This window comes from Camelus bactrianus, chromosome 34, assembly GCF_048773025.1.
Source record: "Camelus bactrianus isolate YW-2024 breed Bactrian camel chromosome 34, ASM4877302v1, whole genome shotgun sequence".
NCBI lineage: Eukaryota > Metazoa > Chordata > Mammalia > Artiodactyla > Camelidae > Camelus > Camelus bactrianus.
In genome coordinates this window covers 17271540-17293981 of record NC_133572.1, presented here as the reverse complement: position 1 = coordinate 17293981, position 22442 = coordinate 17271540, and the positions used below count along the sequence as shown (strand labels likewise).

The 22442-nt window shown below is 39.1% G+C and overlaps 1 protein-coding gene across 10 annotated transcripts in view; it reads right to left on the bottom strand.

The window, feature by feature from the left end:
• The window catches only part of MED21 (mediator complex subunit 21), a 77279-nt gene that overhangs the window by 48736 nt on the left and 6101 nt on the right, over positions 1-22442 (bottom strand). For 3 of the 10 annotated variants that reach the window (XR_012503938.1, XR_012503943.1, XR_012503940.1), the window contains one exon: positions 21253-21296. The gene's annotated coding sequence lies outside the window, so the exon portion shown is untranslated. Of the gene's footprint in view, positions 1-2541; positions 6366-15386; positions 15469-20876; positions 21297-22442 lie in introns of those variants that run through there. The other 7 variants (XR_012503937.1, XR_012503939.1, XR_012503942.1 and 4 more) reach the window with 4 other exon arrangements.

Below are 22442 nucleotides of genomic sequence, written 5' to 3'. Positions count from 1 at the left end.
ACCACTCTAACTTGTCCCTCTGTAGTTTTTTATAATTTATATGAGGAAAGCATGTTTTATAAAATCTACCTTCCTACGTCCTCATTATAATCCAACAACAATAGCATGTCTGTTTGTCCCTGTTTTCATCCTAATCTGGGGTCCTATGACATGTTAAAAACGTGTTCTCTGGGGGGAAATCTGTCATGTAAAATTGAGAAGCACTGCAAATGATATCTCTCTTTTGAAAATTTTCGAAGCCCAGTAGCATAGTAAAGGTTTGGGGAAATCTTGAAGTAAAGATATGGATTTAATTTTAACTCAGCTTTGACTATTCTTATTGGAGTATTTTTCTAGTTATTTGACTATTGGCCTTCGACTCTGCACTGTCTTAATTTTTGCATCTTGGAGGCTGGAAGCCTGAAAACGACATCTCCCAGACTCTCTCACCAGCTGGGTCTGGCACAGGAGGTCCTGGCAAGAGGTCAGAAAGCAGGAGGAGGAGAGGAGCCCTATTTTCCTCCCTGTGCTGTGGCTGGGGCAGCAGTGGTGGCAGAGGACAATTAGCCGCTCCAGCAGCAGCGGCGGCAAGTCGATCGGCAAGCACAGGACTGTAGCTTCCAGAAGCCTGAAGTCCCAGTGAGGACTGGGACCCCTGGCTTCCGGTGAAGTAGCAGCTGTGGCGGTCCCAAGCTCTAGAAGCCTCGGCAGCGCAGCGCTCCTGGGACCTGGGCGGCAAGCACCCCGTGCCCTTCCGGCAGCTTCCTGGAACTCCTGGTATCTGGGGAACATCCTTTCATCCCTTTACCCCTTCAGCCCTTAAACACTTCTGCAAACAGTTCTCTGCATTAGTGGCTAAAGGTTGGAAATACCTGAGCTGTTTCTATTGTTCTGACTACACACTGAAAAAATACTAACACCGTATTTTCCCCCCAGAAAACATAACATCTTTTATGACTGTTGTTTTGTGCATGGCATAGTTTAGGGAAGGCAAACAGCCCAAATTCTCTACTTTTATTCTGTTTCCTAGTTGTTGCTTTTTTCTATAAATAGTAATAAATACAATACTATTATTCCTTCTGTTTTATTACATATTTTTGACCAAAGTATTACTTAAATTCCATATCCCATTCACATTTCACCTAAGAATCCTTATTGATACCTATAAGATCAAATATCAGATTTATTTTGTTCACCATCGTTCTGTGTACTGACCTAGAGACAGTTGTCAATTTATTTTTGAGATATATGCAGTAAAAAGTGCACACATCAAGTGTACAGCTTAATTTTTATATGTAATATAAATATATTTATATACTGTACATGTATCAAATAACAATATAGAACATTTCCAGCATCCCATAAAGCTTCCTCATGCCACTCTGTCAATATTCCATTAAAGATAGTGACTTTTCTGAACTGTACCACGGTTGTGCTTGTTTTGAACTTCACGTAATGGAATCCTGTTGTATGTATTCTTTCACGTCTGGCTTCTCTCAATATTTTGTATGTCAGATTCATTCATGTTGTTGAATGTAGTAGCAGCTTGTTCACTTTTATCGCTGTATTACTATTATTATTATTACATCACTCTATCACTCATTCGCAGGTTATTTATCCATTCAACTCATGATGGACATTTGAGTTTTTACCTGGTTGGGGCCATCACAAATAATGCACTATGGACATTCTTACACACGTCTTTTGATGGATATAAGCACTCTAGGTCTGTTAGGTACATACTCAAAAGTAGAATTGCTGGGTTCCAGGGTGTATTCATATGTTTGGCTTTAGCAAATATTGCCAAAGAGTTTTTCAAAGTGGTTGTACAAGTCTGAATCCCCATGAGCAATGTATGAGAGTTCCATTTGCTCCACATCCTCACCAAACCTTGATGCCGACATTCTGGTGCAGGTGTGGTGGGATTTCATCGCACCATACATTTGCTTTCTTGATACCTAAGCATGATGAGCGCCATTTGCACTTACTGGCTATACGGATACCTTCTCTGTGTGAGGTATAAATTCGTGCTCACTTAAAAATATTCAGTTGTTGGGTTTTTTTAAATCTTTAAGCTGTAGGAGCTTTTATATATTCTGGTAGGTCTTTTGCCAGATATATGTATTGAAAATATCTCCTCCCAGTCTATTGCTTACATTTCCATTCAATTGATTTTATCTTTTGATAAATAAAGTTCTCTTTTATGTGGGAAGTACTTTATTTTTAATTTTTTAATTTTTTAAATTGATGTATAGTTGGTTTACAATATGGTGTTAATTTCTGGCATACAGCATAGTGAGTACGTCTTATATATCTATAAATTCCATTGCATATTCTTTTTCACTATAGGCTATTACAAGATATCGAATATAGTTCCCTGTGCTATACAGGAGGATATTGTTATTTATCTATTTCGTGTGTGTGTGATTTTCTTATTTTAATTAATTACTTAATTTTACATTTCTTTTTTATTGAAGTATAGTCAGTTTACAATGTTGAGTCAATTTCTTATGTACAGCATAATGTTTCAGTCATACATATACATACATACATTTGTTTTCCTATTCTTTTTCATTATAGGTTACTACAAGATATTGAACATAGTTCCCTGTGCTATACAGGAGAAACGTTTTATCGATTTTATATATGGTAGTTAGTACCTGCAAATCCCAAACTCCCAATTTATCCCTCCACCTAGAAGTTATTAATTTTAATGCAGTATAGTCTATCAATCTTCTCTATCACAAGCAGTGTATTTTCTGTCTTGTTTAAGATATTTTTGTCTGCACCAAGGTTATGGGGTGATTTTCATGTATTTTCTTGAGAAGCTTTATTTGTGATACATTCAGGTCATCTCAGATTAATTTTTTAGGGAGAGGTGAAGTTTAATTTTTGTCCACATGGATATCCAATGGATCTGGCATCACTTATTGAAATGACCATCCTTTCCCCTGCTGAGGTGCAGTGGCCTCTTGACTGTAAATCAGGTGACTACACATACCTAGGTCTGTTCTAGACTCAGAATTCTATTTGTCTTTTTTTTTTTTTTTTTTTTGAAGGGGGAGGTAATTAGGTTTATTTATTTACTTATTTATTTTTAGTGGAGGTACTGAAGATCGAACCCAGGACCACGTGCATGCTAAGCACACGCTGTACCACTGAGCTACACCCTCCCCCCATTCGTCTATTCCTGCACCAATATTAAAGTCTTAGTTATTGTATGTTTAATGTTATCCTTGACATATGATAGTGTAAAACCTCTAGTTTTTTTCCCCTCCACGACTGCCTTCTTTATTCGTGGCCCTTTGTATTTCCATATATATATATTTTTAAAGAGAGTCTTTAGTCCAATTTAATGTAATTATTGAAATGCCTGGATACAAGTGTACTATTCTTGTTTTTTAATTTGTCCATCTGTTTTCATTCCTTTATTTCTCCTTTCTTGCCTTGTTTTGTATCACACTATTATAGGTCCATTTGTCTCCTCTATTAGCTTTTTAAACAGCTTCATTGAGATATAATTCACATACCATGCAATTCACCCATTTAAGGTATACAATCCCATGGCTGTTAGTATATTCAAAAAGATGTGCCCCTACCTACCGCAATCAACTTTACGACATTTTCATGACCTCAAAAAGAAACCCTGTACCCCTTAGCCATCACCATCCCATCTCCCACGTCCCCCAGTCCTAGGCAACCACTATTTTCTGTCTCTACAAACTCATCTGTTCTGGGCACTTCATATAAATGTTTGGGAAAATAGCCTCAAGGGGTATGAGTGTGGTATTGTCTGAGTGTGTGTGTTTGTATGTGTGTGTAAGAAACTAAGAAGGAAAAGAGGGAAGTTGTGAATAACATATTAAATAAGGAAAAATGACAAGAAATTAGAAGTGTGACTAGAGTAAGACTTTATATTTTCTTGAGCACGGACAAGCAGGTGTGCTGAAAGATCAGGTTAATAAATAGGGATATGGAATTCCATGTCCTTGGTGAAGTTTACTAAGAGAAACGGACATTTCACAGATGAACCAATCTCTTAAGTGGAAAAGTTTTGGTTCTCAAATATCTGCTGCAGAAAGACTACACACAGTGACTTTCAGCAGTGCAGTAAGAGCCAACAAGCCGAAGCCAGTTTTGCCCTTCAAAGGAAAGGTGTACTTCGGCCACTCCTTTTTTCTAGAAGGTAAATAAAGGTGATTAAAGCAACGGGTGATCCAAAGCCTGTATTTTCCTTATATGGACAGAAAAGACCTCATAGGGATTTTGAGTTTCATTATTCATAATGAGTCTTCCTTTTTATTCTTATAACACGCAAGCTTGTTCCCACTGCCTGAGCCCTGGCTCTATGCTGTTTCCCTTTAATGATCAAAGTCTCAGCTCAAATTGCCGCCCCCACAGATAGATTTTCCCGGACAACTGTATTGAGACTTCCCCTCCACCCCCCACCGTCTCTCCCCATCAGTCTGTATCCCATCACCCTGTTTTATTGTCTTCTTAGCATCTACTTACACCAGCTGAAATTACTGTTTTGATGTACTTGTTTATTTGTTGATTGTTTATCTCCTCCTTCCATAATGTGATCTCTTTAAGAGTAAAGACCTGGTCTGGCTTACTCATTGCTATATCCCAGGGCAGTGCCTGCACACAGTTGGGGTGCAGTAAACATTTGTATAATGAAGGAGTAAGTAAATGATCTCCCCTTGTACCCTCAAGGGGGTGGGGGGTATAACTCAGTGGTAGAACACATGCCTGGTATGCACAAGGTCCTGGGTTCAATTCCCAGTGCCTCCATTAAGGCAAAAAACCATTTTTTTTAAATCGGTTTTTCCCCTAGTACACTCAGTTAATTGTTCAGGCCACTGTGCTAGATCCCTACGAGGTTAAGATGGTCCCTGTTCTCTAGAATTTTGAGAAACCAGCACATCAAGTGTAAGCCAGTGTTGCTAAGTGTAAAGTCAGGGTCCATACACATTATGGAAGAAAGACAGATTTTAATGTCATGTGAAAGTAATAAAACACTATAGAGGCAACAAAAAATTGAATAAACCCAATCATTAGATAATGTATGCTTTGTTTCACAAAGGCTCCAATTTCAAGTTTATATACTTATCTGGTTTCTGCAAATCCTCTGAGTTTATTAAATGAGGTCTAAAACTATGTAAGAGATCAAGCTTTTATGATTCTGAGCCCTATACCTACAAGAGTTAGGATAAAGTACTGAGAAGTGCCCCGACTTTGGGATCAGAGGGCCTGTCCCAGGCTGGCTCTGGGTTGATGGACAATTAACCCCTGAACCTCAGTTTACCTTTAGGAATAGGGATATTTACCCCACAATAACCACAAGGATGTGTGAGGTTTAAGAAATAAAAGAAAATCAATTATAAATAATGTTTATGGGTCACTTCAGATCAGACTAAATACCTGACATTTACTATTCATCTCAACTCTGTAATCCTAGGAGGGGGGTCATTATAATTCTTATTTTATAGATACAGTATCTGACACCCAGCATGGTCATGTGGCTTAACCAAGATCATACAATTTGTAAGTGGTTTGGCCAGGGTTTAAACCCAGACTCTTATGCTCTAAACCATTCTGTTTTATGTCTTCTAAACAGTAAAGAGTTGTTCAAAGGTGGTGTGTCAATAACCTTTCAACCAAGAAGTTCTTGCAGCCATAATCAGGGCACTGCCCAGTGAGAGTCTGTCTTGCCTAAGCTCAACTTATATCTACTAAGCCTGAAGCCAGTGCTTCTGGTATTCTTAATAGCATCGAATTTTCAGCAAAATCATGGGAGTAAAATTCAACCCTGAGTCACCATGGAAGTCCTGATTCTGCATGGGCAACTAATCCATTGTTTTGATTTAGCCAAATCAAAAAAAAAAAAAAAAAAAAGGCTGACATTGAACTTGCATCTCAAATCTGAAAAAGCCTCTCTGAATTCCTACGTATCAACCATTGTTAGAAAGAATAAGTACAAATGAAGGGAATTAAGTTTAATCCCCCTAATAAATAAAAAGAGCCTCAGCCGGGGTTAGAGAGAAATCTCTTCCAGCAGCGCTGTTAGGTAGGGCAGGGATTTACTGTGCTGTTTTGCGTTATTTGCTGAAGCATTTAGAATAAGCCACTGTCTGAGAGAGCAGGCTACGTCAGAAAGGAGCTTAACTCTTCTAAAATTAAAGTGCACGTTCAATCTCTTATTGGATTTCTTTCTTTGAAAAGCACTTGTTTTCAATAAGTAATTTCTTCCCTGTAGGTTGAGAATAGTAACTTCAAGTTCATAGATAGGACCCTGGTGTCTAGGGATTTTTCTTAAATTTTTAGCTTGGGCATAAGGAAATTGTAATTGAAGAAGGATCATCCAATCTGAGCCGATCCCAGGTCTGAAAAATAAGTAAGATCCGTGTAAATAGTCTGGATAACTGACAAGGAAGTGCCCCCCTCTCACTCTCAGCAGGGTTATGTGACTTACGAGCGTTCATCACGTCAGGGTTCTTCTCACGGGAACAAAACCACTAAGACAAAATACCAGGCTGTGACAGACTTCAACCAAAGGGGAAAGAGTGAAAACACGTACCCACCAACTGTTACATCTGTCCCAACACTGTTTGATGTCAGCATCTTCTCCTTTTACCTAGACCCTTAAGCAATCTTGCCTAGACTGTACTGTCTTATCTTTATTTTGAGGTAACAGTTCTCAAAGTTTTTAGTCTCAAGACCTCTTTATAGTCTTAAAAATTATCAAGGACTTCAAAGAACTTTCGGTTGGATTATATCAAATAAAACAAGAAATTCTCAACATTCAGGCAGACCTCAGAGATTTTGAGGGTTCTGTTCCACCACAATAAAAGGAATCTCCCAATAAAGCAACTCACATGGATTTTTTGTTTCCTACTGCATATAAAAGTTATATTTACACTATACTGCAGTAGCATTTTGTCTAAAAGATGTACACACCTTAGTTTAAAATTCCTTTATTGCTAAAAAAAAAAAAAAAGCTAACCATCATCTGAGCCTTCAATGAGTCATAATCTTTTTGCTGGTGGAGGCTCTTGCCTCAGTGTTAACGGCTGCAGACTGATCAGGGTGGTAGTTGCTGAAGGGTGGGGCAGCCGTGGCAATTTCTTAAAATAAGACAACAATGAAGTTTCTTTTCACAAACATTTCTCTGTAGCATGCAATGCTGTTTGATAGCATTTTATTCGCGGTAGAACTTCTTTCAAAATTGGAGTCCGTCCTCTCCTACCCTGCTGCTGCTTTATCAGCTAAGTTTATGTAATATTCTAAATCCTTTGTGGTCAGTTGCATAATCTTCCACAGGAATAGGTTTCATCTCAAGTAACCACCTTCTTTGCTCATCTGTAAGAAGCAACTCCTCATCCATCCAAAGTTTATCATGAGATTGCAGCCATTAGCCCCATCTGTAGGCTCCACTTCTAATTTCGAGTTCTCTTGCTGTTTCCACCCCATCTGCAGTTACTTCCTCCACTGAAGTCTTGAACTCCTCAAAGTCATCCAGGAGGTTGAGTTCAACTTCTTCCAACCTCCTGTGAATGTTGATATTTTGAGTTCTTCCCATGAATCACAAGTGTTCTTGATGGCATTTAGAATTGTGGATCCTTCCCAGAAGACTTCGGTTTACTTTGCCCAGATAGCAGCTATTGCCTTACAAAATCTGTTTCTTAAATAATAAGACTTGAAAGGCAAAATTACCCCTTGGTCCATGGGCTGCAGAATGGATGTTGCATTAGCAGGCATGAAAACAACATGAATCTCATTGAACATCTCCATCAGAGCTCTTGGGTGACCATGTGCACTGTCAAAGGGCAGTAATATTTTAAAGGGAACCTTTCTCTTTCCTGAGCGGTAGATCTCAACACTGGGCCTAAAATACTCAGTAAACTATGTTGTAAACAGATGTGCTGTCATCCAGGCTTTGCTGTTCCATTTAGAGGCCATAAGCAGGGGTAGGTGGTATAGCTCAGTGGTAGAGCACGTGCTTAGCATGCACGAGGTCCTGGGTTCAAGCCCCAGTGCTTCCACTAACAAATAAATTAAGAAATAAACCTGATTACCCACCCCACCCCCCAAAAACAACCCTCCTCCCAAAAAAGGAAAACAAAAATAGAAGGCATAGGCAGAATAGATTTAGCATAATTCTCAAGGGCCCAAGGATTTTCAGAATGGTAAATGAGCATTGGCTTCAACATAAAATTGCCAGCTACATTAGCCCCTAAGAGAGTGAGCCTGTTCTTTGAAACTTTGAAGCCAGGCACTGACTTCAAAATGCCTTTTACATTAGAGGAGTTCCTTTCAAACTGCAGATACATATTCTCACTTACTGTTAAATGCTCTCTTTCACTTGAAATGACAGAGTAAATGTGGTTTTTTGTGTGTGTTTGTTTTATTTTGTTTCTCATTTTTATTTCATTACAACCACTTTGAAAACAGTTCTGCAGATTCTTAAAAAATGTTAAATATACACCAATCATATTATCCAGCCATTCTGCTCGTAGGCATTTACCCAAGAGAAATGAAAGCATATGTCCATAGAAGCACTTATATCTAAATGTTTATAAGCAAATTTATTTGTGTTGGACAAAAACTGGAAACGATCTAAATGTCCATCAACAGGTGAACTGATAAACTGTGGTATATCCAGACACTGGAATAAGACTCAGCAGTAAAATGGAATGAGTTATTTATACATACTGCAGTATGGATGACTCTAAAAATAATTATGCTGAGTGAAAGAAACCATACAAAGTACATACTGTATGATTCCATTTATATAAAAGTCTAGAAAATACAAACTAATCTACAGTGACAGAAAGCAGGTTAGTGGTTGCATAGGGTCAGGAAGCAGGAGCAGGGAGGGGATAGCGAAAGGAATTTCAAAGAGACGTGAGGAAAACTTTGTGGAGTTACACACCTACTGGAGTGGCTAAAGTTAAAAGACCGTTCTAAGTGTTGATGAAGGTGTGGGACAATCAGAACTCTCATCCACTGCCGATGAAAAAGTAAAATGGTTAATTTTGGAAGAGTTTGGCAGCTTCTTAAAAAGTTAAATATATACTTAATAAACACCCAGCCATTCCACTCCTACATATTTATTCAAGAAAAATTATAACATGTTCACACAAAGACTTATATCCAGTAGCAGCTGTATTCACAATAACCCAAACCTAGAAACAGCCCAACTATACATCAACAGGTAAAAAAGTAAACTTTTTGGTACATCCATTAAACGGAATACTACTCAGCAATAAAAAAGGAATGAGTAACTGAAAAACTCAACATATGTAAATCTCAAAATCATTATACTTAAAGATGCCAGACCAAAAAATAATACCCACTGTATGATTCCATTTATGCAAAAGTCTAGAAAATACAAACAGATCTATAGTGACAAAAAGCAGATCAGAATTTCCCTGGGGATGAGAGTGAAAGGAGGGATAAATTAAAAAGGGGTAGGAGGAACCATTAGGAGTTGTTAGAAACGTTTGTTACCTTGGCTTTGATAATGGTTTCATGAGTGTATGTCAAACTTATCCAGTTGTACACTGCTCCCCCCCCCCCCACATGCAGCATATTGTCATCCATTGCACCCAGAGAAATCTGTAGCAACAAAGAACTGGAATATGAGAGTGGGTGTCAGGTGCTACAATCAATGCATGGAGGAGGTGGAGGGTAATAAGAGGCTAAAGGTGTTTTATCAGCAATTTTAGGCAAAGCATGGGAGCTGGAAAACGTCCTTGACAGCAGACACTCAGCTCTTGTAGGTAGCTTGAAGGCAGAAAAAGCTGAGGACCATATTCAGCCTTTAATTATAAGAGAAGTGAAGCGCCAGAAACATTTGATTCTCAACCCAGGCAAGTCAGCTTCACCACCATCAGCGCATTGATTGGGAAGGATTGTGACCCTCAGGCATAGAATGGGGGCTTCTTGGTTAAAGCATGCAAAAATCTTGAATCCCCAGATTCCTCTGGGCCTGAACAAGTGGCCCACTCCTCCCTACTCAAGGCTAGCTCTACTTACCTCCTTGAACATGATGTGGAACCCTCTGCTTTGCAAGACAAATGCCATCCCCACACACCTCTGCCCAGGATACACCCTCACCTCTTATCCTGGCTACCAGATAGTAAACTAGGTTCACTCACGATCTAACCCAACTGAGGAGGTGCTGGGCCTGCAAAGAAGGACAAGGAGCTGCAGGACCTAGCTAACGTGGACTGGAGGAGCTGGGGAAATACGTACAAGACTGGGACATGACATGAGTACAGAATCGAGACAAAAAATAAAGTCATAGAAGGGAGAGTTTATCCATATTCGGTCATTCGCTTGTCAGATAACATTTAAAATCTTGTGTTTAACAACTGGCTAATAAAATTCCTTAAACGTCACAATTGGCTCCTGTAAGAGCTGAAAAGAGCCAGCCAGCCCTAGCACACCGCTGCCTACGGCAGATGGTGGGAGATGCTGGCACCCAGCTGGGATACCTGATAGCAGCAGAAACGACAGGATCCCCCCAAAACAGGGGCCAGGTGGCAATGCTCATCAGAAGCAAGGTGGGAGCAACTATGGTCATGAGCAGCAGTGGGGACCCTGACTCTCGGGGAACTATGGCGATGAAGAGAAAATGAGTCCTTAAGGGCAGGAGAGGGAATCAACAGAATCAGACGAAACCAAGGGTGAATGATTAAACTCCAGAGGGGAGCTGCCCCAGTAAAAAGTCATGATCTCTTCCCTATTTCCAATCCTGAGTCCCCTTTCAGATTCAGAACCCACCGATCTCATGAGGCTCCCCGACAACACTGGAGCAAGTGTCTATGACAATAATTCTCCTGACCTACCCCACAGGGGCCCACGGCTATTTGTTCAGGTAGCCGTGTACACGGGAAAGAGAAATACCATGGCGTTTTGAGGAGTGTTGGCTGTAGGGTCTGATTTGACATTAATACCTGAGAATCCAAAGCATTATCATGGCTCTCTTGTTGGGAAATAATAAATGGTGTCCTGGCAAAGATCCCACACACGTAATAGGTTCACTGGTTCCACAATTTATCCAGTGACCCTCTCCCCAGCTGCTAAACCCTGCAGTTAGCATCATCGCCACAAGAGCGCTATGCAAGTGGAAGAAGCCAAGTGGAAGCTCTGAAACTGTCCCTCCCACCCTGCCTTGGTCAAAATAGTAAATAAAAAACAACAGTGCACTGGCAATATTGTAAACAAAAACCAAATATCATAAATATTTGTAAGTACTGTAAACATGAGAACAATTTTATAAAAAATTATTATAAATATTGTAAATTAAAAAAAAAATTCTGCCTAGAACTATGGCAGAGATTAAAGTCACCCTTAAAGGCCAGAAGGACGCAGGCACTGTGGTCACCATCACATCCCTACTCAATCCACTAGCGTAGCTCCTATAAAATCATGTCCCAGAGTGGGTGCTGGACTCCTGCACATGTATACTCATTTACCCTCCATAACAACCCCATGCGGTCACTGGCAATATTGCCCCTATTTTTCAGCTGTGCTGAGACAGAAGTAACCTGCCAAGGTCATACAACCAGTAAGTGGCAGTGCTTAAGCAGGGAGGCACAGGAGCGTATGCTATTCATCACTTTTTACACTGCCCCTTCACATAGGGCTGCTCTTCAGCCAGGGAGCAGCAGATTTCTGACGTGGAGCTGCGTAACACACTCACATGCATAAACTTGGACATATAAGATCACCTGCCATCCAGAGGAAGTGCTCACATAACTCGCTTTGTGAGCGCTTAACAACCCTTCTATGAAGAGCCATGAAGTTGTGTCCCTGTCCTTTTGTTTTCAGATGAAAAGTAGAGGTTTGGCCATCAGATTCAAGTTACTGGCTGCAGATCACCAGGTCAAATCAGAATCGTAACCCGCACTTTGAGTGGATTCCAGGGGACTCCTCTACCTTGTGACGACCACTACCAAGCTAGTTAGTCCCCAGGGACCGCTCAAGGTCACAAAACATCTTGCCTGACCACTTCCTGAATAGAACCAAAGTTCAGGGTCAAACTGCCCTCTTGTGGTGACAGATTGCTACGTGTTTGGTCTCAGAAGCTCCAATTCGCAGCATCAGTGCCCGAATGGGGCTTTCCCACCATCTGAGGCCTTTCTCAGGCAACCAGAAGAAAGGCAAATTTGCAACCCTCAATAGGCAGGGGCAAGCAGTTCTGCCGAATTCAAACAGGAGTGAAACAATGTATTACGCAGCTTAGAAATGTGCTGCCTTAGACCTTATTATTGACCATGACCCCTAAATATAGTTCACATTAAATACTGAGTTTTATTAAATACATGTCCCCCAGTTGAAGAGACAGAACATCATCACATGACCTTAAAAGGCCCTCTTCACTCCTGACAACTGCTTCTTTCCACCAGAGAGGTAATCACTGCCCTGAATTTTGTCTTTGGAATCTCCTTGCTTTTAAGTCATATAAACAGACATTTATGAGTTTGTCCTGAACATATGCAACCCTGGCCAAGAATCCATGGAAGCCAATGGACCATATATCCAAATGAATGAAATTCATAAATCAAGCTAGCCAATTATTAATTTAAAAAATGTTTGTCCTCCTGCCTGGGAAAGTGAACCTTTCTAAAAACCCAGAAAATTGGATTCAAATTTCTCAGATGACCGACGAAGTTGAGCATTTTTACACATTTACTGGCCATTCCTCTGCTGTGAAATGACTATTTTGTGATTTTTCCAATGGGTTCTTTGTCTTTTTCTTATTGGTTTATTTTCACATATTCTAGATACTAACCGTTTGTTCAGTTACAAGTGTTGCACATACCCGCTCCCAGGTTGAGCACGCACTTTCATACTTTTTGGAGAACTTTCATGAACAGAAGCTCTAAATTTTAATGTAGTTAAATTTATTAACTTTTCTAAATTAGTAAATATATGTTAAAAGTTTGAAGCAGTGCCTGATGCATATTATTGTAATTTTTATATTATTTTCCTTTATAGCTATAGCTTTTTATATCTACTTTAAAAAAGCCTTTCTTATTCTGAAGTTATACAGATATTTTCCCAAGAATGTCTCCTAAAAGAATCAGATATTTGCCCTTCACCTGGCATGGTTTTTTCCTTCTTTTTGTTAATAAAAGCTTTACTGAGATACAAATAGCATTCCATAAAGGTTGCCCTTTTAGGGGGGTGAGTATAGCTCAGTGGTAGAGCACGTGCTTAGCATGAGTGAGGTCCTGGGTTCAATCCCCAGTACCTCCATTTTTAAAAAGTCACCCTATTAAATTATATAATTCAGTGTTTTTCAGTATATGCACAGAGTTGTACAACAATTACCACTAATTCCAGAACATTTTCATCACTCGAAGAAGAAACCCCGTAAGCACTGGCTTTAATAAACAGCATACAGATAACCAGTATTCCAGCACCATTTCTATTCTTTCCCCAATGATTTGCAACATCATCTCTGTCACAAATCAAGTTTTAGTGTTTGTGTTGAGTTCTGTTAGATCTTCATTCTCTTCCATTAGTCTACTTGACTATCCCTGCACTGATTAATATGTGCTGTTCGAATTCCCATCAAAGCAAGCTGTCATTGTCTTTTCTCATGAGAATCTCGGTATCTACTGACACTTTGTACTTCCATACACATCTTAGAAATAACTTAGCAATTTCCACAGAAATTCGTTAGAAACTTCACTAAAGCTGTGTTAAACCTTGAGGAAAATTCATATTCACAATACTGACTCTTCTGTCCCATAAAGATATTTCTCTCCACTTATTCCAGTTTTTTAAAATATTCTAAAATTTCGCAATTTTTCAATTTTCACTGTTTCTCCCAAAATGTATCACATTTTTATTGTAACCTTAAAAGTTCATTTTTAAAATGCTATTGAAAATGTTCTTTTCAAAGTATCTTTTCCTACCATTTGTTGGCATAGTGCATGCACATTGTTTTTATGTCCAATGACCCTTCCAAAATTTATCGATAGAATCTTCTTGATTTTCTCCCCAGGTAATTATTTCATCTTTAAATAGTAAGATTTTGTTTCCTTTGTGTAATTTTTATTTCTTTTTGATGCTTAAATGAATTGGCACGCCACTGGCAAAAAATACATTTGGCTATAGCAGGCATCTTTGTCTTGTTCCCAAACTTAGAGGGAGTACATTTGACCTTTCAATAAGCTTGCTGTACTTTGTAAGTTACTCTTCACATTATAAAACTTTTGTTTCTCTTTGCCAAGAGTTTCTCCATAAATGATGTTGAATTTTATCAAATGCTTTTCCTGCATCAAGTTAGATGATCATGATTTTTATTTTAATCTATTAATGTGACAAATTACAACTTCTAATCAAATCAAAGATTCCATCAATTCTAAAACATACTATTATTTTATCCTCCAATAAGGAAAGAAAAAATAGCTTCCCACTGAGTAATTTCCCTTTAAGATACAGTTAAGAAAAAATATAGGCATCTAAGAACTGATAAAATACAAACTAATTTATAAAGATAAAACTGCCATGCATTCCTGGGATTAAACACAAGTTTATTGTGATGTATTCACTTTTTCATTACCCTCTGGCTTTAATTTGCTATTATTTTTGCATGTTCATGAGTGATATGGGCTGTAATTTTTATTTTTGTACCGTCCCTGTCAGATTTGAGGAATGAGATTTATCTATTTTGTATAATACTGGAATTTTTTCCTCTGAATTGTTTAGTAAAACTCTCTAGGCTTGGTGCTTTATTGGTGGGTTACAGTTTTGACTACTGATTGAATTTCTTTATGAAGGTTAAAGGACCATGATTTGTAGATCTTCCTGAACCTATTGGCTGAAGTTTTTTTTTCTAGGAATATATCCTTTTCACCAAAATTCTCAAATGTATTGGCGTGAAGTTATTCAAATTTTCTCAATATTTTAAGATCAATGTACATGACTTTTAAATTCTGCACATCGCTTATTTACGCCAGCTCTCTTTTCCCCTTCATTAAACTTGCCTAAATTATCCATTTTGTTACTCTTCTTGAATTTAAATTTTGGACTTTCCTCATTCTATCATGGTATGGTTGCCTCCTTAACTTCTTCTGTTACCTTTATTATTCCCTTCTTCTTTATTTCCGTTTGAAGCTTAGTGAATTAATTTTCAACTTCTCTTTTTCTAATATAAGCAAGGAAGGTAACAGTGCATCTAAGTGCTGTCGTAGCAGAATGCCTGAAGTTTCCATATGTAGTTCGTTTGCATTCAGTTCTGCATTATGTCCCAATCTCCATTATCATCTCCTTTTTGATCCCCAAGTTGTCTCTAAGTGTTAGGTTGTTAACATTTGCTCTTATTAATTTTATCCTAAATGTGTACACAAGATGTTCTGAATCAGAGATAGATTTCTTCTTACCTCAAGGTCAGTAAGTATCTCTGCCCTCTTTGCCCCAGACTTAGCTGTGTGGCTATGCGATGAGATTCCTGGGGTTTTTTGCCTACAAAAGAGTGGTGATCAGTAAAAACAAATCCACACTTAGGTACAGGACTTTATTTGCCTTTATTGCGATAGGGAGAGAGGAGCTACTGCAACAGGGGCAGGGATACGACAGTAATTGGGAGACAGCTCTGACCGTAAGACCTGTGAACACTTCAGAAACAGGTGGAAAATGACTTTCAGTAGGAAAGGATAAACAGGGCTAGAAAGATGTGGGTGTGAGGGAGGGAGGTGGGCAGACGACAGAATGGGATAGTTGATCAGGGATGTCTTTTGTTGTGGCCAATTTTCAGGAGGTGTCATTGTGGAGACTGTTCCACACCCCAGTGGTGACCAGGCTGAGGGTGGATTAAAGTTTAGGGGCCTGGGGGGGAGAAGCCTAATGTTTCATCAAGTCAAGGTACAGGGCATTTTCTCCAGGTTGGTCTTTGAGGACAAACAGTTCAAATAATTAGTTACGAAATAAAGAATGAGAATTTGAAGGGTGTGGTTCCTCCATAGAAGCCCCACTGTTAACTCGGGCAGAAGGAGGGAGGGGCAGGACCCCTGGGTAGCAGCCTCTCTCTACCCCCTGCCTCGCAGCAGGTGCAGCTCCTTCTGGGAGTGCACAAGCGCTGGCGGGTTGCCTCAAGAAGAAGCGGGGCTAAAATATGAGCTGTGTCCCAGACAGCTTTGGCAGATTTACACCACTAGTGCCTTTGGAAGCCCAGCGCTTGCAAGATATCCAAGGAGTAACTGGTGTGTGGCTGGGGCAGGTCTGGATTAGCAGAGGGCATGCAAAGGCAGCGGCAAAGCGGGGGTCTGGGCTGATCCGGGAGTGTGACTTCACGCACCTACAGTGGGTCCTGGTGCCGGACTTTGACGCATCTTCTCAAGGTGGCTTAGTGAGCACAGCGCATGGAGGACACCAGGACAGACTGCTTGCATTCCCACGGCCGAGGTGGGGCCGAGGGTAGCACCAACAACAGTGTACTTTGTGAGCCCACACGACAGGTGACACCACAGAGTGCACTTCCTGGTGGAAAACTGCAGAGGAACACCCAGCGGCTCCTCTGCCCGTGGAAGCGCTCCAGTCCCGCCCACCTCACACCAAGGCTCAGAAATGGATCTGGGGGCTACTACTCCAAAACTGGGGAGCAGACTCAGCCCCTGACAGGGCTGTGACAACCACAGAGCAAAGAGGAGGCTCCACTCCACATCCAGTGTTGGTTCTGGTGACCACAACCCTATCACAACCCCCCTCAAAGGGATAACAGCCATCACACATGGAAGAAAGACATGGCAGGCATCCATACTAAAAGAAGCTCTCACAGCAAAAATATTAGATGTACACAGGGATGCTCTCACATAAAATCAGCCCTTCAAGACCATGGCAGATAGCTGTTACTCCTAAATACAGAGTCAAAGAAATATAAGTAAATTGAAGAAGTAGAGAAACCACTCTCAATTAAAAGAACAAAAGAAACCCCCTGAAAGAACAATGAAGCAGACCTGTTCAGTCTACCAGAACCTGAGTTCAAAAAGGAGATAATAAAAATACTAAAGGAATTAAAAATGGCTATTGATAGAAATGCAGATTACTGTAACAAGGAACTAGAAACTATAAAGAGGAACCAAGTAAAATTAGAACACTCATTTGCCAAGACAAAAACTGAGATAAAGACAATAAATAGCAAACTAAACAAAGTAGAACAATGAATAAATTATTTTGAAGATAGAATAAAGGAAGCCACCCAATCAGAACAACACGCAAAGACAAATGAAAAAAATGAAAACAATATAAAAGAACTACAGGATAACATAAAGCATGTCAACCTATGCATAATAGGTGTCCCAGAAGGGGAAGAATGAGAAAAGGGGGTGAAAAGTGTACCTGAAGTAAATATTGCTGGAAACTTCTCAAACCTAAAGAAGGTAACAGATACCCATGTACAGGGAGCACAGAGAGTCCCAAACAAGAAGAACCCAAACAGACCTACAGCAAGACATATAATTAAGATGGACAAAGTTAAAGATAAAAAAGATTCTAAAGGCAGCAAGAGAAAAACCAAGTTAGTTACTAGGAATCCCCGTAAGGCAATACAAGATGAGGATACTACCTCGTTAACACATGCACCCAATCTAGGAGTACCTAAATACATAAAACAAATACACAAGTAAGGAAGAAACTTGATGGGAACACAATAATAGCAGGAGACTTTTAACATCTCACTAACATCAATGGACAGATCTTCCAGACAGAAAATCAACAAAGCAACAGAGATCCTAAATGACACAATAGAACAGTTAGACTTAGTTGGATATTTTTAGGACATTACATCCAAAAGAAACCAGAATATACAAACTTTTCAAGTGCACATGGAACATTCTCTAGGATAGATCACATAAGTACACAAAACAAGCCTCAACAAATTTAAGAGGACAGAAATTATTTCAAGCATCTTTTCCGACCACAACAGTATGAAACTAGAAATCAACCACCGAAAAAAGAAATGAGGAAAAAAAAAAAAAAGACTGCATGGAGACTAAACAACATGCTACTAAAAATCAATGACTCAACGATAAAATCAAAGACAAAATTTGAAAATACCTTGAGATAAATGACACTGAAAACACAACCACACAAAATGTATGGGATGCAACAAAAGCAGTCCTAAGAGGACGTTCACAGCAATACAGGCCTTCCTCAAAAATGAACAATCTCAAATACATAAACTAATCTACCACCTAAAAGAATTAGAAAAAGAAGAATAAGCAAAACCTAAAGTCAGCAGAAAGAAAGAAATAACAGATCAGACAGAAAATAAAATAGAGATTTAAAATAAATAGAAAAAATCAATAAACCCAAGAGTTGTTTTTTTGAAAAAGTACACAGAATTGACAAACTTCTGGCCAGGCTCACCAAGAAAAGAGAAAGAGAGCACAAATAAGAAAGGAAAATGGAGAAATTACAACTAATACCACAGAAATAGAAAACATCATAAGCAAATACTATGAACAACTATATGGAAACAAGCTGGACAACCTAGAAGAAATGGACAAGTTTTTAGAAACATACAGTCTACCAAAACTGAATCACGAAGAAACAGATCATCTGAACAGACCGATTACTAGAAGTGAAATAGAATCAGCAATAAAAAACCTCCCTGCAAACAAAAGTCCAGGACCAGACAGATGGCTTCACTGGGGAATTGTACCAAACATACATAGAACTCATACTGATCCTTCTCAAACTCTTCCAGAAGACTGAAGAGGAGGGAATCCTTTCAAACTCATTCTGCGAGGCCACTGTCACCCTAATACCAAAACCAGACAAAGACACTACCAAAAAAGAAAATTACAGGCCAATACCTTTGATGAATACAGATGCAAAAATTCTCAACGAAATATTAGCAAACTGAATCCAGCAACACATAATAAAAGATCATACACCACGATTAAACTGGATTCATCCCAGCATCACAAGGAAGGTTCAAACATACGCAGATCATTGTGATACACCATATCGACAAAAGACAAAAACCACACAATCATCTCAATAGGTGCAGAAAAAGCATTTGATAAAATTCAACATCCATTCATGATAAAAACTCTTACCAAAGTGGGTACAGAGGGAATGCATCTTAACATAATAAAAGCCATTTATGACAAACCTACAGCCCACACAATGCTCAATGGTAAAAAGCTGAAAGCTTTCCTGCTAAAATCTGGAACACGACAATGATGCCCACCCTTACCACTTACATTCAGCAAAGTATTGGAGGTCCTAGCCGCAGGACTCAGGTAAGAAAAAGAAACAAAAGGGATTCAAACTGGAAAGGAAGAGGTAAAATTGTCAATACATGCAGATGACACAATAGTAAAAATAGAAAACCCTGAAAGCTCCACACAAAAACTACTAGGACCTATAAAGAAAGCCATCAAAGTAGCAGGATACAGGATTAACTTACAGAAGGGAATCTCTTTTATTTCTTTATACTGTCAATGAAACATCAGAAAAGGAAAGTTTAAAAAAAAACTGCCTTTTAAAACTGCATCAAAAAAGCCAAAACACCCAAAAAACTTAGGAATAAACTGAACCAAGGAGGTGAAACACTTATACACAGAGAACTATAAAACACTGATTAGGGAAATCAAAGATGATTCAGAGACTGGAAAGATATCCCATGCTCTTGGATTAGAAGAATTAATATTGTTAAAATGGCCATACTATCCAAAGCAATCTACAGATTTAATGTGGTCCCTATCAAATTACCCATGACATTTTTCAAGAACTAAAATAAATATTACTAAAATTTACATGGAACCACAAAAGACTCAGAACTGCCAAAGCAATATTTAGGTAAAAGAACAAAACTGGAGACGTAATCCTCCCAGACTTCACACAATAGTACAAAGTTACAGTAATCAAAATAGTGTGGTATTGGCACAAAACCAGACATATGAATCAATGGGAACAGAATAATGCCCAGAAATACATCCACATACCTATGGTCACTTAATTTTTGACACAGGAGGCAAGAATATACAATCAAGAAAAGACAGTCACTTCAGAAGTGGTGTTAACAAAGCTGCAAAGCTGCATGTAAATCAATGCAGTTAGAAGACTCCCTCACACCATACACAAAAATAAACTCAAAATGGCTTAAAGATTTATAAACATAAGACAGGATACCGTAAATCTCCTAGAAGAGAACATAGGCAAAACATTTTCTGACATAAATTATGGCAATGTTTTCCTAGCTCAGTCTTCCAAGGCAAAAGAAATAAAAGCAAAAATAAGCAAATGGAATCTAATCAAACTTATAAGCTTCTGCACAGCAATGGAAGCCATAAATGAAACAAAAAGACAGCCCAAGGAACGGGAGAAAATATTTGCAAATGATGTGACTGATGAGGGCTTAATTTCTAGAATATACAAACAGCTCATACAACTCAGTAACAAAAAAACAAACAGCTCAATCCAAAAATGGGCAGAAGACCTGAACAGACATTTCTCCAAAGATAGGCATGTGAGAATATGCTCAATATCACTAATTATCAGAGAAATACAAATCAAAACTACAGTGAGGTATCACCTCACACTGGTCAGAATGGTCTTCATTAAAAAGCCCACAGTAGCACTATTTGCAATAAGCAAAACAAAGAAGCAACCTAAATGTCCATCAACCAATGACTAGATAAAGATATGTTATGTGTGTGTATGTATGCATGCATATATATGTGTATACACACACACACACACACATATATATATATAATGGAATACTATTCAGCCATAAAAAAGAATGAAATAATGCCATTTGCAGCAACATGACATGGACAGAATTAGAGATTATCATACCAAGTAAAGTAAGTCAGACAGAGAAAGACAAGTATCATATCATTCATATATGTAACTTGAAAAAGTAGAATAATACAAACGATTTTATTTACAAAACAGAAAGAGGCTCACAGACAGAAAAAACAAACTTATGGTTACCAAAGGGGAAGGAGGTGGCAGGGGGGATAAATTAGGAGTTTGGGATTAGGAGATACAAACTACCATATATAAATAGATAAACAAGGTCCTAATGTATAGCACCAGGAACTACATTCAATATCTTGTAATAACCTATAATGAAAAAGAATATGAAAAGCAATATATATAACTGAATCACGATTCTGTACCCCAGAAACTAACACATTATAAGTTAACTAAACCTCAATTAAAAAAAGAAAAAAAAAGAATGGGAATTTGGAGGCTCTGTCACAGGTAATCAAGGGAGTCATCTACAGATCTTACCTTGGTCATACTGAGGAAGGTGGTTCTTTGCAGTAAGCCATTTCCTGGAATACAACAAAGTAGAGGGATGTCTTAACTTCACTGTTTTCCAGGAGCACAAGTGAGCACGGGGTTCAAGTACACTGTCAGTGGCTAGGTCTTCATCAGCAAGGGACAGGGAGATGGGCTGGGGACTGCTTCACATGCCACACTACACTACCTCTCTACATTCAGCACACCCTGAATGGGAGCATCCTCTCTGGCACCTGTGTTGGGAGAACTCCAAGTGTACAGGGTGTCTATTCCAGTAATGCATTCACAGTGGAAGCCATGACCACACCTATCAGATTGGTCTCAAAGGTCTTAGCCACAAAATTTATGTCCCTCCCTCACTGGTCACTTTACCTGGACCCCAGGTTGAATTAAGGCACCCTTTCTCTCCACTGGACCACGTATCATGAAAACTTGGGCACCTGTATCCAACAAAGCCATGAATGTGTACATCCCTCCCTTCCCTGGGGTCTCCAGAAAATGCCAGCGGGGGAACAGGACCTGTAATCCTTCGGGAAGAGATTTTTCTCCTTACAACAACTTAAATATGGGTAAAAGGGAAGGGAGGAACCAGCGGATGAGAGACATAGACATCCACTGTTTTCAGTCCTCCTGAAGCCGTGTACTAGGCAGCAAGGCCACCTCTGCCCTGACGTCCACTTCAGCGCAGAGGACCTCCCGACCCAACAGCACGTCCACAAGATGACGGCTGAGCAAATCTGCTGCAAACAATCTTTGTGAATTATGTTATACAATCTTTATGAATAGTTCAGCATGTGTAATGTCCTTTTTCTAGAATACCTTAAACTGGGGGGAAAAAAAGCAATTTCAAATCTAAGAAAGGTGAGAGTAGTATTTTAACAGCAGCCAGTCTACCAGCTTTAAGGCTGTAACTTGTCTTATTTCTCTCTGGGGGCTAATTGTATTGAACGGGTTTCAGTATTTTGAAGATTACTTTCTTCTGTGAGCTCCGTATCTTCTACTTCATTCCAGTGTTTAAACATGAAGTGAATTTTAAGTGATGTCAGAGAGTATAAGCCTAACATTTTAATTATCTATTAGTATGGGTAACACTGAACCATTTTATAAGTTAGTGATTCTATAAATTGTCTTGCGAGAGTTATAATGTGTGCCTCTAAGCAGCATTTTTCAAGAACTGT